Genomic DNA, 12,668 nt, shown 5'->3' with positions numbered 1-12,668 from the left:
AATCCGAATTGGACTTGGATTTGGCGCAAATTTCCTTTGATTCCTTACTCCAATTGGACTTAAATTTAATTGGGTTGGTCTTTTCTTGAATTAATGCCTGGCTGGATGTAAGTTGGCTTGATTCAATTGGCCTAGCCCCACTTTGCATGTAAAGCCCTTGTTACCTACAACACAAAGATATTATATAATCAGTCATATAATCAGTCACAAAATAACATAAAAGTAAGGCTAAATATGTAGATATGTGAGTACTTTATTGTATATATTTCATACACATCAATGAGGTTGGATGTGTTTTGTGTTTGTGTGGTTTGGAGTTTGTGGTGTGAATTACAAAGGAGTTGTGGTGCTGAAGGAACCGTTGGTGGGGTTGTGAAAAGTAGTGCCTGGAAGTGACAATACTCTAACTGTGGGTCCCTCATATGTGTGTATTTACAAAAATGCTATCATAACTCAGTTTCTATAACTCAAAAACACCTAAAAGTTGTTTTCAGTTTTGCTAACTCATTACTCAAAAATTAGAGAATTGAGTGATGGAAACAAAACTTGAAAACAAATCCAAACAAACTTTCTCTCCGTGAGTCTTACCATTTTTGAGTGATGAGTGATGAAAATAGGATGATAAGTGATAGAAACACCAAAATCCAAACAGCCCCTTAGTGATTTTTTTTTTTAAAAGGGACAAATTTTATCTCCTCAAATCCACCATATGACAAACCTTTTGTTTTACATTTTTCTTTTTTAGAAGACATTGTATGGAAATTCAATCAAGATTATTCACGCATATTTTTTGTAACATGAGTCATGTGAATCACTTAAATAATTTGACCTTGTTAGTTTTATGAATCTCTATGTAATGAATTGGACAAAAATTCCTACAAACCTATTTAAATGGAGCCATATACACTTTTTTTTTTTAATTATTATTAATAATATATTTTATACTAAACCCGCTAAACTATCAAAACACATGATCAACCTCCCAATTTTCAAAATATGTTACACTTAACCCCCTACCACTTGTTTACTATTAAGTTCGATGAAATTTTTAGTCATTAAAACCAATTTACCTTTGCTGGTAATTTTTGGTTTTTAAAGGGGGTAAATTAGATTTTCAATACAAAATTCCATCATACAATTTTTTTTTTTTTTTTTCATTTAACCTTATTATTAGAAGAATTTTGTTAGTTGACAAATTGAGAAAAAAAGTGGAAAACTAGCATCTCGAGTTTTTAAAACTCGAGTTCAATAGCAAATCGAGTTTTAAAAACTCGAGTTACAGAGTTCTGAGACAGCTGATGTGAATAAAAATTCCACGTGGAATCTATGTGGAACTCGAGTCTCTAAGACTCGAGTTCTAGTCAACCCCACAAATGTACCTGACTTTAGAAAGAAGAAGCTCTAATCAAGAACCAACCCATCAATTTCCAACAAATGTTCAACCCTTCAAAACCCAAAAAGCAACAAGACCCTTTTCAATACAAACCAAGACAACAAGACCCTTTTCAATACAAACCAAGACAACAAAAAGCAAGCAATGCCCACATAGGTATTAGACCAGCCGAGGCAATTTTGGTTGAAAAATCAACAAAAAGTCTCAATCTTGTTCATCTCTCTTCCATAGCTTTTTCTTTCAAATCATTCACATATTTAAGAGTTGTGTGTAATTTGTTCAGATCGTTTGCTCGGTGATGGAGATCGTGAGCTGTACCGTAGATCGACGATCGGGATGTGCTTGATGGAGATTGGATTTGTGTGTGTCGTGGGTCTTCTTCTTTGCTGTGGATCTTCTTCTTTCTTTCTTTCTTTCTTCTGGGTTTCCTTCTTTCTTCTGGGTTCTTTCTTTTTATTTTTGTTAGGTTTGAACGATTTTTATATTTGTTTGAAATTGAGTGTAAAAAACTTGAGATTCATTTTTTTAAACTCGCCTGTTAAAAACTCGAGATCTATGTGGCATTAATGTGTCCAACTTAGCAAATTCAGCAAGTAGGAAGCGAGTCTTTAAGTCTCGAGATTTATATGGAACTCGAGTTTCTAAAACTCGAGATGCTAGTTTCCAATAATCTTTTAAACTTGTATTAACTTACTATATTCTATCCCTTCACAATGTTAGTCTGCAAATATCCCCCTAAAATTGATGGTAAAGGAACATTGAAACATGATTATAATTTTGGGGGAGGGAGGGTCAATTGTGCATTTCGATAGTTCAAAGATTTAAGTGTTTTCAGTGTGAAAGATTAAGATGAAAAAGTATACTTTGCCCCAATAACTATCCTAACTTTTTTTTTTTTAATTGAACTATCCTAAGTTCCTAATTTAATAATTTTACTAACTTAATCAAGTGTTTTGTAAGTCAACCAGTTGACACTTCATAATATTTTTAATAGAGACCTCCATAATTCAAATTGTCCTGTCCAATGTATACCAAATAAATTTAATTTAATACCAATCAAGTTTAATACTTTTCAAAACTAACTAGTTTGCTCCCTAAAACCAACTTAATCCCTACACCGTTAGTTTTTTTTTTTTTTTTTTTTTAATTTTTTAGGGACTAAACTGACTTTAGAAACCAAATTGGTTAGTTTTAAAAAATTTTAGACCTGATTAACATTAACCCAACCTCAGTGGTGTAAATGAAAATTTACCCTTTAATTTAATTATTAAATAAAAATAAACTATCCTTTAATTAATTAATTTATTATTTTATTATTTTACAATTACGTTAAAGAAAAAGTTCTGACCGAGTCACATTCAAAAACATCTCGAACTCAAAACTCAAAAACGTACTAACGGTTCACGGAATCGACTCAGCCAGCTAACTATCGAAAGGTACTCTTCTTCACCTTCCATTTCCTCTTTCGATTCCAATTTAAAATCGAAATCAAAAATTTATTATTTCCAATGATTAACTCTGCGATCGAATCAGAATCAGATCCCACATTTTTCTTGAAAAGGGATGAGTGAGAGCGAAACGAAGAGTGGTGGATCCGATGCGACGCGAATATCGGACGCAGAGAAATGGCTAGCTGCTCGATTCGGCGATGCCGGCAAAGAAGTCCCCGATTTCGAGTACACTCCCAGAAGTGTCTCTTATTTACACAATCTCATCACCATCTCCGAAGCCAAAGAAAAATCCGCCCATATTGTCGCCAAAGATTTTCGCCGAAAAGCCGCCGAATATCGCTCTCAGGATCAACCTCTCTCCCTCTCTCTTTTGGCATTGATGCTTAGAATAGTGAATTATCATCTTAGTCCGGTAAGTTTAAATTTTGTCATTTGAGCTGTTAACTTTGAAAATTTGCTTTTTTTTGTTTTTGTTTTTTTGGTTGTTGCTACTAATAATTATATCTTTTGATAAACGCTATGCAAATAAGCTACTGGGAATTACAGGGTACCCAAATGGATGCTCTGTTTGGAAGCGGCTTACTTATTTTGCTGTATTGTAGATAAAAGATAAAAGTTAAATAAAATAAGTAGGTAACTTGCTTGGGATTTGCAAATAGTAGGTAAAATAAGCTATAAGCTTACTTATAAGTGTATCCCAAACGGGCATTAGTTTATCCGTTCATTGCCATTTGAAAAACATTGTTAACTCTTTTAAGATGACATCGTTTTGGATCATTTTTCTATATTACAAACTGAAAAGACGTCACTTTAGGAGGAGAAGTTAACGAGATTTTTCAAAGGGCAAGAGAAGGAATGACTAAATGACAATGTTGACAAGGTTAATAGACTAAAAATGACAAGATTCAAACCTAGTGGACTAAAATGACAAGTCGCCAAACTTATAGGGTGTAAATTGTAATTTTGCCTAAGATTTAATACTTGGAGTAGCAGTTTTTCTTGTTTTTTCTTTTTACTTGGATTTCTTGTCCCATAAAGCCGTTGTTTTGTTAATATGGTTGTAGCTGCTAGGATCAGGGAGATACTGGAGAGTGTGGGGTTGGCGCAGGAGAGTTTGCCATCGAATGTGGTTGGGTCCGCCCAAGTTCTTGCAAATGTGTCTAATTTGTTGAATATAAGAGACACTGAACTAAGTAGGTGGGTTTTCTTTGTTGTTTTTCTGTAAGTTTTGTTGTCCTTTAATCTCTGCATTTATTTTTTGGAGATTAACTAGGAGAAGTGTGTTTTTATAGCTTTCTTGTAGCAATGGGGGATATTTCTTTGAGGAAGACTGGTGTGGAGGAAAAGAGGGCTAAAGTACAAAAGGAGTCCAAAATTCTTCTTGATTTTACTCGAAAGGCAATATCTAGGCTAACTTATTTGAAAAGGTAAAATTTTAATGGAGATACATATTTATATGTTTTCTTTAAAAGCATTGCAAGTACTGTTCTTATATTGTTAAATTTTATGTGGTATTTCGAAAAATAGTTTCACTTTATGAAAGTGATGTTGATTTTCTGTTTTATTTTTAAAAACCATTTTTTTTAGAACGCTGGCACAGCTAGAAGATGATGTAGCTCCATGTGAGGCTCAAATGGAAAATTGGAGGACAAACTTGCAAGTTATGGCTGCGAAGGAGCGGCAATACCTGCAACAGTGTGCCAACTACAAGGTATTTAAGTATTATAAATTTAATACTTTGTTCTCAGTATTGGTTTTTTATCATGAAAAAAAAGGGTAAAATACTATTTTGGTCTCTAAACTTTATCAAAAGTTTGTTTTTCATCCCTAAACTTTAAGAATTTCTTTTTTTGTCCCTAAACTATTGAAAAGTTCATCTTTCGTCCTTTAACTATTGAAAATGTTTTATACATGTCCTTAAACGTTACCAAAAGTTTGTTTTTCATCCCTAAACTGTTAAAAAAGTTCTTTTTTGATCCCTATTTTTGTCTCTAAATTATTGAAAAAACTCTTTACAAAGTTTAGGGATGAAAAAAGAACTTTTTAAAGTTTAGGGACCAAAAACAAACTTTTTGTAAAGTTTAAGGACCAAAATAGTATTTTACCCAAAAACAAATGTTGGTCACTATCTAGGGGACATTAAGTTTCATAATTAATGACAAAAAATGTGAGTCCTTCGGTGGTATGATGCATTTACAAGAGGTGAAGTTTCATGCGAAGCCTATGTGGATTGAGTAATATCAACAGAAATTCAAGTGGTCCAAAACTAGTATGAAATGTGAAGGTAAAATAACTTAAGGCACCATTCTGAGTGCAGATTTAACTTCAGATTTTTTGTTTTTGTTTTTGTTTTTTAAAATTTATTGATGAAACTGAATGTAATTGCATGGTCAGTGAGTTGTTAAACTATCTGTATAGGGTTGTGATGAGCCCATTGGTTTTTGGATTCAAACTGTGTGTGTTCTCTAACTCTCCACATGATTGGTTGGATGAGATTGTAGAACTGAACTTTTTGTAAAAACTAGCTATAATAATGAGTTCCTGTTAAGCTTTTAGCCAGTCCTCTACTACTCCTAGCTGCCTTATGCTCTTTGACAGTGTTTTGTTCTTAGGCTGATGTATTATGTCTATGTGGATGATTCTGAAATGGCATAGGACTCTTTTCAATATTTGTAGAGGTACTCTTGTTTGCAGACATTTGGGATGCAAAAATGGGGTGCCATTACACTTATACTCGGGCCTCAGTTAAAAAGCAAGGTTATATGTGAAACATACTTCATCAACGATAACAGCCTTATTTATGAAAAAAAAAAAAAATTAACATAAAAAAAAAGCGGAATAGGAGTTAGCCTTTTGTGATGCGTTGGTTACAAATTTATGAGTCCAAAGAATGGAGTCTGACAGTTAGAAGTAGGCCTATTTAAAAATTAGGTGAATATGTTGTGTGTGAATGTTGGATTTAGTGGTGGAATTCCTTCATGTTTTGAAATCCAATATCCCTTCTACTGAGAATGGGGATCACATGGGATGGATGTTGAAGAAGAATGGGGAATTTGATATCCGTTCGTATTATAATGAGTTGTGAGGTCCTTTCTCCATTGTATTTCCTTGGAAAGGTATTTGGAGAGTTAAGGCCCCTCAACAAGTTTCTCCATTGTGTTTTGTTTGGACCACAGCTTGGGATAAGATACTCATGGTTACAATTTGAGAAGTAGGGTTATCGCTTTTGTGGACTGGTGTGTCATGTGCCATTGTTGTGGGGAGACTGTGGATCATTTATTGCTTCGCTGTGAGAAGGCTCATCAGTTGTGGTGTTTTGTCTTTAGATCTTTTGGTGTTTCGTGGGTCTTACCAAGTATGGTATCAGATATTCTTTTTGGTTGGGGAAGCACTTGTTAGACATTTGGAATTTAGTTCCGTTGTATTTGATGTGGTGTGTATAGAGGGAACATAATAGGTGGACGTTTGAGGATGTGGAGAGTTTGGAAGACTAGCTGCTTGCTTCTTTTAGTAGTTCTTTGTTTCATTGGTCTCGGTCTTAGGGACTCAAGTCTAGTGATTCCTTCCCTTGATTCATTAGTTCTCTTTTCTCTGGTATTTAATTTTCTTTTCTTTTCTTTTCTTTTCTCTTCTTTCCTCTTTTCTTCTTTGTACATTTTGCCTCCTTTGTGCTCTTTTTTATGTGCCCTTTTTCCATAAAGTAGCTTAATTAATACAATCTTTTCTTACTTATCAGAAAAGAAAGAAAGCTTGTTCTAGGTCCAACTTTCTTTCTCTTGATCACATTGTTCCCTGATTTAGAAGCAAAAATACTTGATATTGACATTATTTATGCCTATTTGGAAATTGTGTTGACTCTTTTTAGTATTTGGTTGAATTGAAGAATGCTGACTCACTGCGGAACTGTGAATGAAGGTTATGCCAGTGATCTCTATTGCAATATCTAGGCGGAGATGGATTTTAGGTATATTCTTAATAGCATTGGTAAGTGAATCTATAAAAATTTTAGAAGGGATTCAAGAAACTTCATACAAGTCAGCCACTTCATGTCTGGAGAAGTTCTAGTTGAGTTGTGGGAGTACTTATTAATTATTATGCAACATTACAGCATTGTTTCATAGTATTAAAAGGAGTCCATGGCTTCTAACTGCTATTGGCAATAGTTTATTTAGAAGTGCAGGTTTGAGGATAAACTGTTTAGCCCGTCAGGGGTGAAAGGCCCTAGATTACCCGGTAACTGGTTCTGGTGGGTGGGGTCAGTTGCCCGTAGGAGTTTGATTAACAGTGAGGATTGTTGTACAGTATGCTCTGCGACGTGCAACTAATCTGAGTGAAATTCTCCTATGTCATAAAAAAAAAAAAAAAAAAAAACAGATGAATGTAGAGGCTAAGATATTGATCAGAGCTCGGTTAGGGTTAGGGTAGTTTGGTGTTTCAAGTGGGTTCTTGAGGTGAAAAGTGTTAAGGGTATGTGTGTGGAATTTCTAGTATTTTGGTTATGTCATGGGTTCCATGAGAGTTTCAGTGGAAATGGGCTTAGGTGACTACTTCAAGGGAGTTGAAACCTCCATAAGAAATTGAGAGGAGAAAGAATGAGCAAGACTTAGATAGAATGAGACTTAAGCAAGAAACAATGCATCAATTTTATTATTCTTCATTATGACTAGTACATGATTACAATGCTCTATTTATATACTTTCATGCCCCATTCCCATTGGCTATTACATGCTTCATTCCATTTGGCTTATGCCAAACTAACTCATTAGACACGTGCTTGAATGAATTTCCACATGTCAATGGGTTATATATGCAATGTCTTACTCCTAACTCACTATAAGTCTATAGCTCCTAGCCATTTAGACGTGCTAAATTTTCCCTAATCAATTACAACATGTGTTACAATTCCAAATCAAGTACATGGCTGTTATTAGAAGCTTCCTGTGTGCAAGGAGTTGGCATGAGCTAGAGTATTAAACTGTCAGCACTTGGATAACAACAAAATGCCGATCGGAAGCTTCTGCTGCCTATTAGAGCAAACGGTTTCCTGATCGGCAGTCCACCTTGGTTAGGTGTTTTCGATTATTTGTTTTGGCTTTGTTTGGGCTCCTAACAGACATGTTACCTCTATGTGAGTTCTTTGGGACATTAGGAGACAGTCACTGTTTTTGTTGATGAAAATAAGTAGATTGGACTTCAAATGAGCTTTCTCATCTGATATTTATTTTGAATTTGATTTATCTACATATTTTGAGGATGCTATTGTTTGGTTTAACCCATATTTTTCTTCTTTAAAGTCATTTTGTTTGTGACTCATGTTTAACACTTTTTGGGACAGTCTGTACTCAATCGTGTGGGCTATGCCCCAGAAATTAGCCATGGGATGCTGGTTGTAATGGATGAGCACAGGAAGGAGTCGGAGAAGAAAACGAAGCCCATACTTGAAACCTTGAGGAGCTACCAGGACTTGCCGCCGGTAAGTTTCTGTTTCAGTAACAAAGAACAGTTGGCATGTGTTGGATTTCTTTTATTTTTGGAAAGATTGTGAAATTTTAATTTGTTTTTATTATGTCATACAGGATAGAGCTTAGGTTGCTTTGGCAATTGAGGACAAGAAAAGGCAGTATGCTGCTGCTGAGAAGTATCTTGAAGATGTACTGCATTCAGCTCTTTCCACTTCAGAGTAAATTCACTAAGGGATAGCTTTTGTTATTATTTAATTGTGGCTTATATCTGGACAATGGATGAGTATATTGTTGATCTGATGATTTCTACTGAAGGATGTTGCCTTGTTGAATTTACCCGATTGTCTTTGGCTTCTAACAATGAAATTTTCATTATTATAGATTTAGTGGAAGAGAAAAACTGACGGAGACTACATTGTATCTATTATAAGTTATAACAAATTGTTGATATTTTCCTGAAGAATTTTGAACCATTTTTATTCATTAAAAAAAAAAAAAACCCACCATTTTTGGCTTATTAAATTCGTACCATATCAAGTTTCCTTGAATTAACGCTATTCATTTCAGTCAGGGCATGTAATCTGAATGCCTCACAAATGGTGCTATTTGATTAAAAGCCAGTACTTACTCAGTTAAGAGCTTTTTTGGTTTCACTGAAAACACTTCATTTTCAGGTTTCATTTCTTGTTTGCTGTGAGCCCCACCACCTCAATGTTTGTATGGTTTCATTTTAATTCTCAGGGTCCGTTTGGATACAATTTATTTGGCTGAAAACTGAAAACATTGTAGTAAAATAATTTTTAAATGTGTGAATAGTGCCATAAGACCTATGAACAGTACGTAAACAGTGCATTTTGTCTCCTGCATAATGAATCCAAATGATGTTACTGTTTATACGCGTTGGAAAAAAAAAAAAAATGCAAAAAATGCAAACGTGAGCCAAAAAACGTGAATCCAAACACTCACTCAGTCTTTGGAACCCATTACCCAAAAAAATGAGAATGAGAACAACATTTTGGAGTTTTCAAAAGTTGAGAACTGAGTTAAGTGTCATTTTTGTAGTACATACACCTGTGCCATTAATTGAGCCTAATGGATCTTCTTATTTTTATTTTTATTTTTACTTCCTTAACAGTTCTCCCATCTCTCTCTCTCGGTTGAGTTCACATCTCTCTCTCTTGGTTAAGTTCAATTGGTGGTTTAGGTGTGGTGTGATTGTGGCCGTCTGTGGTGGGGTTTGTGTAGGTCTTGCCATTTGTGGTAGTGATGGGTTTGCTGTTGGGTTGAGTTTTGAGTGGGTTTATGGATGGTTACGTGGTTGTTGCTGAGTTTGCTGGGTTGTCCCTGTAGCTTATGCCAAAGTAATGAAAAAGCTCAATGTTTGTAGTTAAAACGTTGGGATTTTACAATAGGTGCTGCCAAATCCTGTACTTAAAAGAGGGAAAAATTCGCCTCCAGCCTTGTGCCTTTTCTTGCTCTCCTCCCATTGGTTGCATTTCAATCCCTTAATCAAGTATGTTGTAGAATAGGGGTGGAATTTTCTTTTTTCCCATTGGTGTGGGTGTGGCTGGTAGTGCTTAGATATGTCAAAATGGGTTAGAATTGGTTGACTCGACCTTGAAAAACACCTAACCTAAACCTGAATTTTTTGATCCAAAGCAAAAACGGGTTAACCTATGACCTGATCCATTTATTTAAAAAAAAAAAAATTCACTAAAAAATATTTAGACTATGCCATGGGTACTAGTTGCACAAAGTACAAAGCATGGCTAGTTAGCAACCTACTGCCTAGTTAATAGCTAATAAGAGTCACATGACAAGTTGACAACCCATTTATTAAAAAAAGAGCTAAAATGAAAGGAAAACCGAAAACAAGACATTTGATTTGACTATACATTAGTTTAACACTACTAAGTTACTTACACAATAACATTACTTGTCTACTTACACAAAGTGACAAAACAAGTTGAAGCTACTAAACTTAATTAAAAAAAAAAAGTCCAAACAAGCAAACCTAACATCTAATCTTCAGACCACGCCTACGCCTCCACCAAGAGAGCACTATTAAAATTTTCAATATCTTTGAACCCTAAACCTCCCACTTCCTTGGCCTCTCATAATCTTTCCCAACTGACCCAATGCACTTTCCTAGAGTCTCCACTATAACCCCACCAAAATTTGCGAATAGGGACTTCAATTTCTCTAATCAAACCTTTTGGGAGTTTGAAGCAACTCTTCGTGTATGTCGGGATGGCTTGGATAACAGACTTAATAAGGACTTCCCTACCTACTTGGGATAACAATTTTTCCTTTCAATCTTGTAACTTCTTCCACACCCTCTTCTTAACGTATATGAAGCTTCATTTTTTTGCCCGCCCCACTAAAGCTGGCAATCCTAAATATTTCTAATATTGCCTAATTGCCGAAACTCCCAGGAGCTATTGGACCTAGTTTTGGAGTAGAGAGGGGGGGGGGGGGTTGTTTGAACTAAAGATGTCCAATACATGTTGGAATTCCGTTTCTGGGGTATGACAAAAGATCACACTATCATCCGTAAAAAATAGGTGAGATACTTGAGGGCCATTTCTACAAATAGCGACACCCATTTCTATAATTTATAATGTATTCAATTTTTTTTCTTTATTCTCCTATTTAATTATTTTGAGGAAAAAAAAAAAAAAAAAACAAGTATACGGCTTTGTTTGGTGTAGACGCGTAGCTACTATATAATATTATTGTCAACCAGCTATGCACACAACTGAGGTTTCCTTACTCCGTACTCTTTATGAATCTTCATGAATAGAATATAACGTGTATTTCTATCGTTTGTCTCAAAAAGAATACAACGTGTATCCTTACCTTAGCAATATCAAACCTAACTACTATACCAAATATATATACCTCCTCGCCTTCCGGCTCCGCCTATGTTTATCACATGGGCAATGTTCTGTACGTGATGCACTGTCATGTCCGTTGATCGATTACCACGATCATTAGTCTTTTGTTTCACATAGGTCAACATCCCTGTTATACTCGTTTTGGCCAGCTACTGCAATCTACTACCTAACAAAGCATTTAATGGGTTGACTTACTTTAAGAATTAATGTTTTGGTTTTGTAGGTTGGTTTGTAATTAATTTGTTTTCCGTGGCAGGGAGGTTCCTTATGCTGGTACCTTCTTTGGTTTTTAGGTTTTTTCCGTATGCTGGTACCTTCCGTATGAATCTAAGCTGAATTACCAATAATAATAATAATAATAATAAAAATGGATTAACTTTATTTATATATTTATTTAATCTATTTTCGGGTAATGATTTTTCCACAACTTATTTTATATCTACTCTTTCATGTTTTGAATGTGGATATTATCTTTTTGTCTTTTGAAATATGTACATCAATCAAGAGCTGGGGGAAATTAAAAGATAATTTTAGAAGCAAAATTGATCCAAATAATATTAGTTGACCTCAATAAAAATAAATAAACTGTTAAGTTTTATATGTTGGCAATTCATGAGAAAAACATAAGTCTTAGGTGCCTTTAAAAGTTTATTTTTGAAGATAAGATTGTTGTAAAGTTTTGCAATTTAGAGTGCAAAATTTCAACCAATCGAAAATCGCAAATCGGATCAGTTTGCAAATTTCAAGCCCAAGTCCATTGTTCAATTTACTAGGTTTTCATGCCACTTATTTTACACTATAAAAGAGACTCTATAGGATGAGAGAGAGAGAGAGAGAGAGAGATGAGTTTGTTTTGAAATAAAAAATAACAATTTTATGGAAAAATTGAATTTCAATTGTTAACATAGTTTTTATGTTATCTCTTTTTCCTTTTTTTTTTTTTAATATATGTTTTAATTTTTAAATATAGCATGTTTCACTTATTTATTTATGGGAGTTATTTTTTTAAGTATAAATTTAGTTTTTTTTTTTTTTTTTTTTTGGAAGAGGTAGAACTTTATTTAATTATGAGAGAAAAAAAAAAAAAAAAAAATACAAGTATACTGCTTTGTTTTCTGTAGCTATATCATATCATGCATATTATTGTTTTCCTAAAAAAAAAAAAATCATATTATTGTCAACCAGCAATGCACACAACACAGGGTGTCCTTACTAGAACGTGAATCTGAATGAATTGAATACAGCGTGTATCTTAGCAATTCCACAATTCCAAACACACCACCTTGCCCTCCGGCTACGCCTATGTTTACGATCACGTAGGCAGTGTTCTGTGATGCACTGTCATGTGCATGCATGTTCTCCGGTGTTCTTTGAGGGTGCGAACGTTGTTAAGTTGGTTAGATAAATTTACCAAAAAAAAAAAAAAAAAACAATTTCCAGAAGAAGAAGAACCAAAAAGTAATGG

The 12,668-nt window shown here is 34.4% G+C and overlaps 1 pseudogene; it reads left to right on the top strand.

Moving 5' to 3' along the window:
* Positions 1 to 2,744: 2,744 nt before the first annotated feature.
* LOC115952370 lies at positions 2,745 to 8,642 on the top strand (annotated as a pseudogene).
* Positions 8,643 to 12,668: the final 4,026 nt, after the last annotated feature.

Source organism: Quercus lobata, chromosome 7, assembly GCF_001633185.2.
Source record: "Quercus lobata isolate SW786 chromosome 7, ValleyOak3.0 Primary Assembly, whole genome shotgun sequence".
Taxonomy (NCBI): Eukaryota; Viridiplantae; Streptophyta; class Magnoliopsida; order Fagales; family Fagaceae; genus Quercus; species Quercus lobata.
Note: the sequence above shows the minus strand (reverse complement) of the source record. Positions and strands in the feature narration are given on the sequence as shown.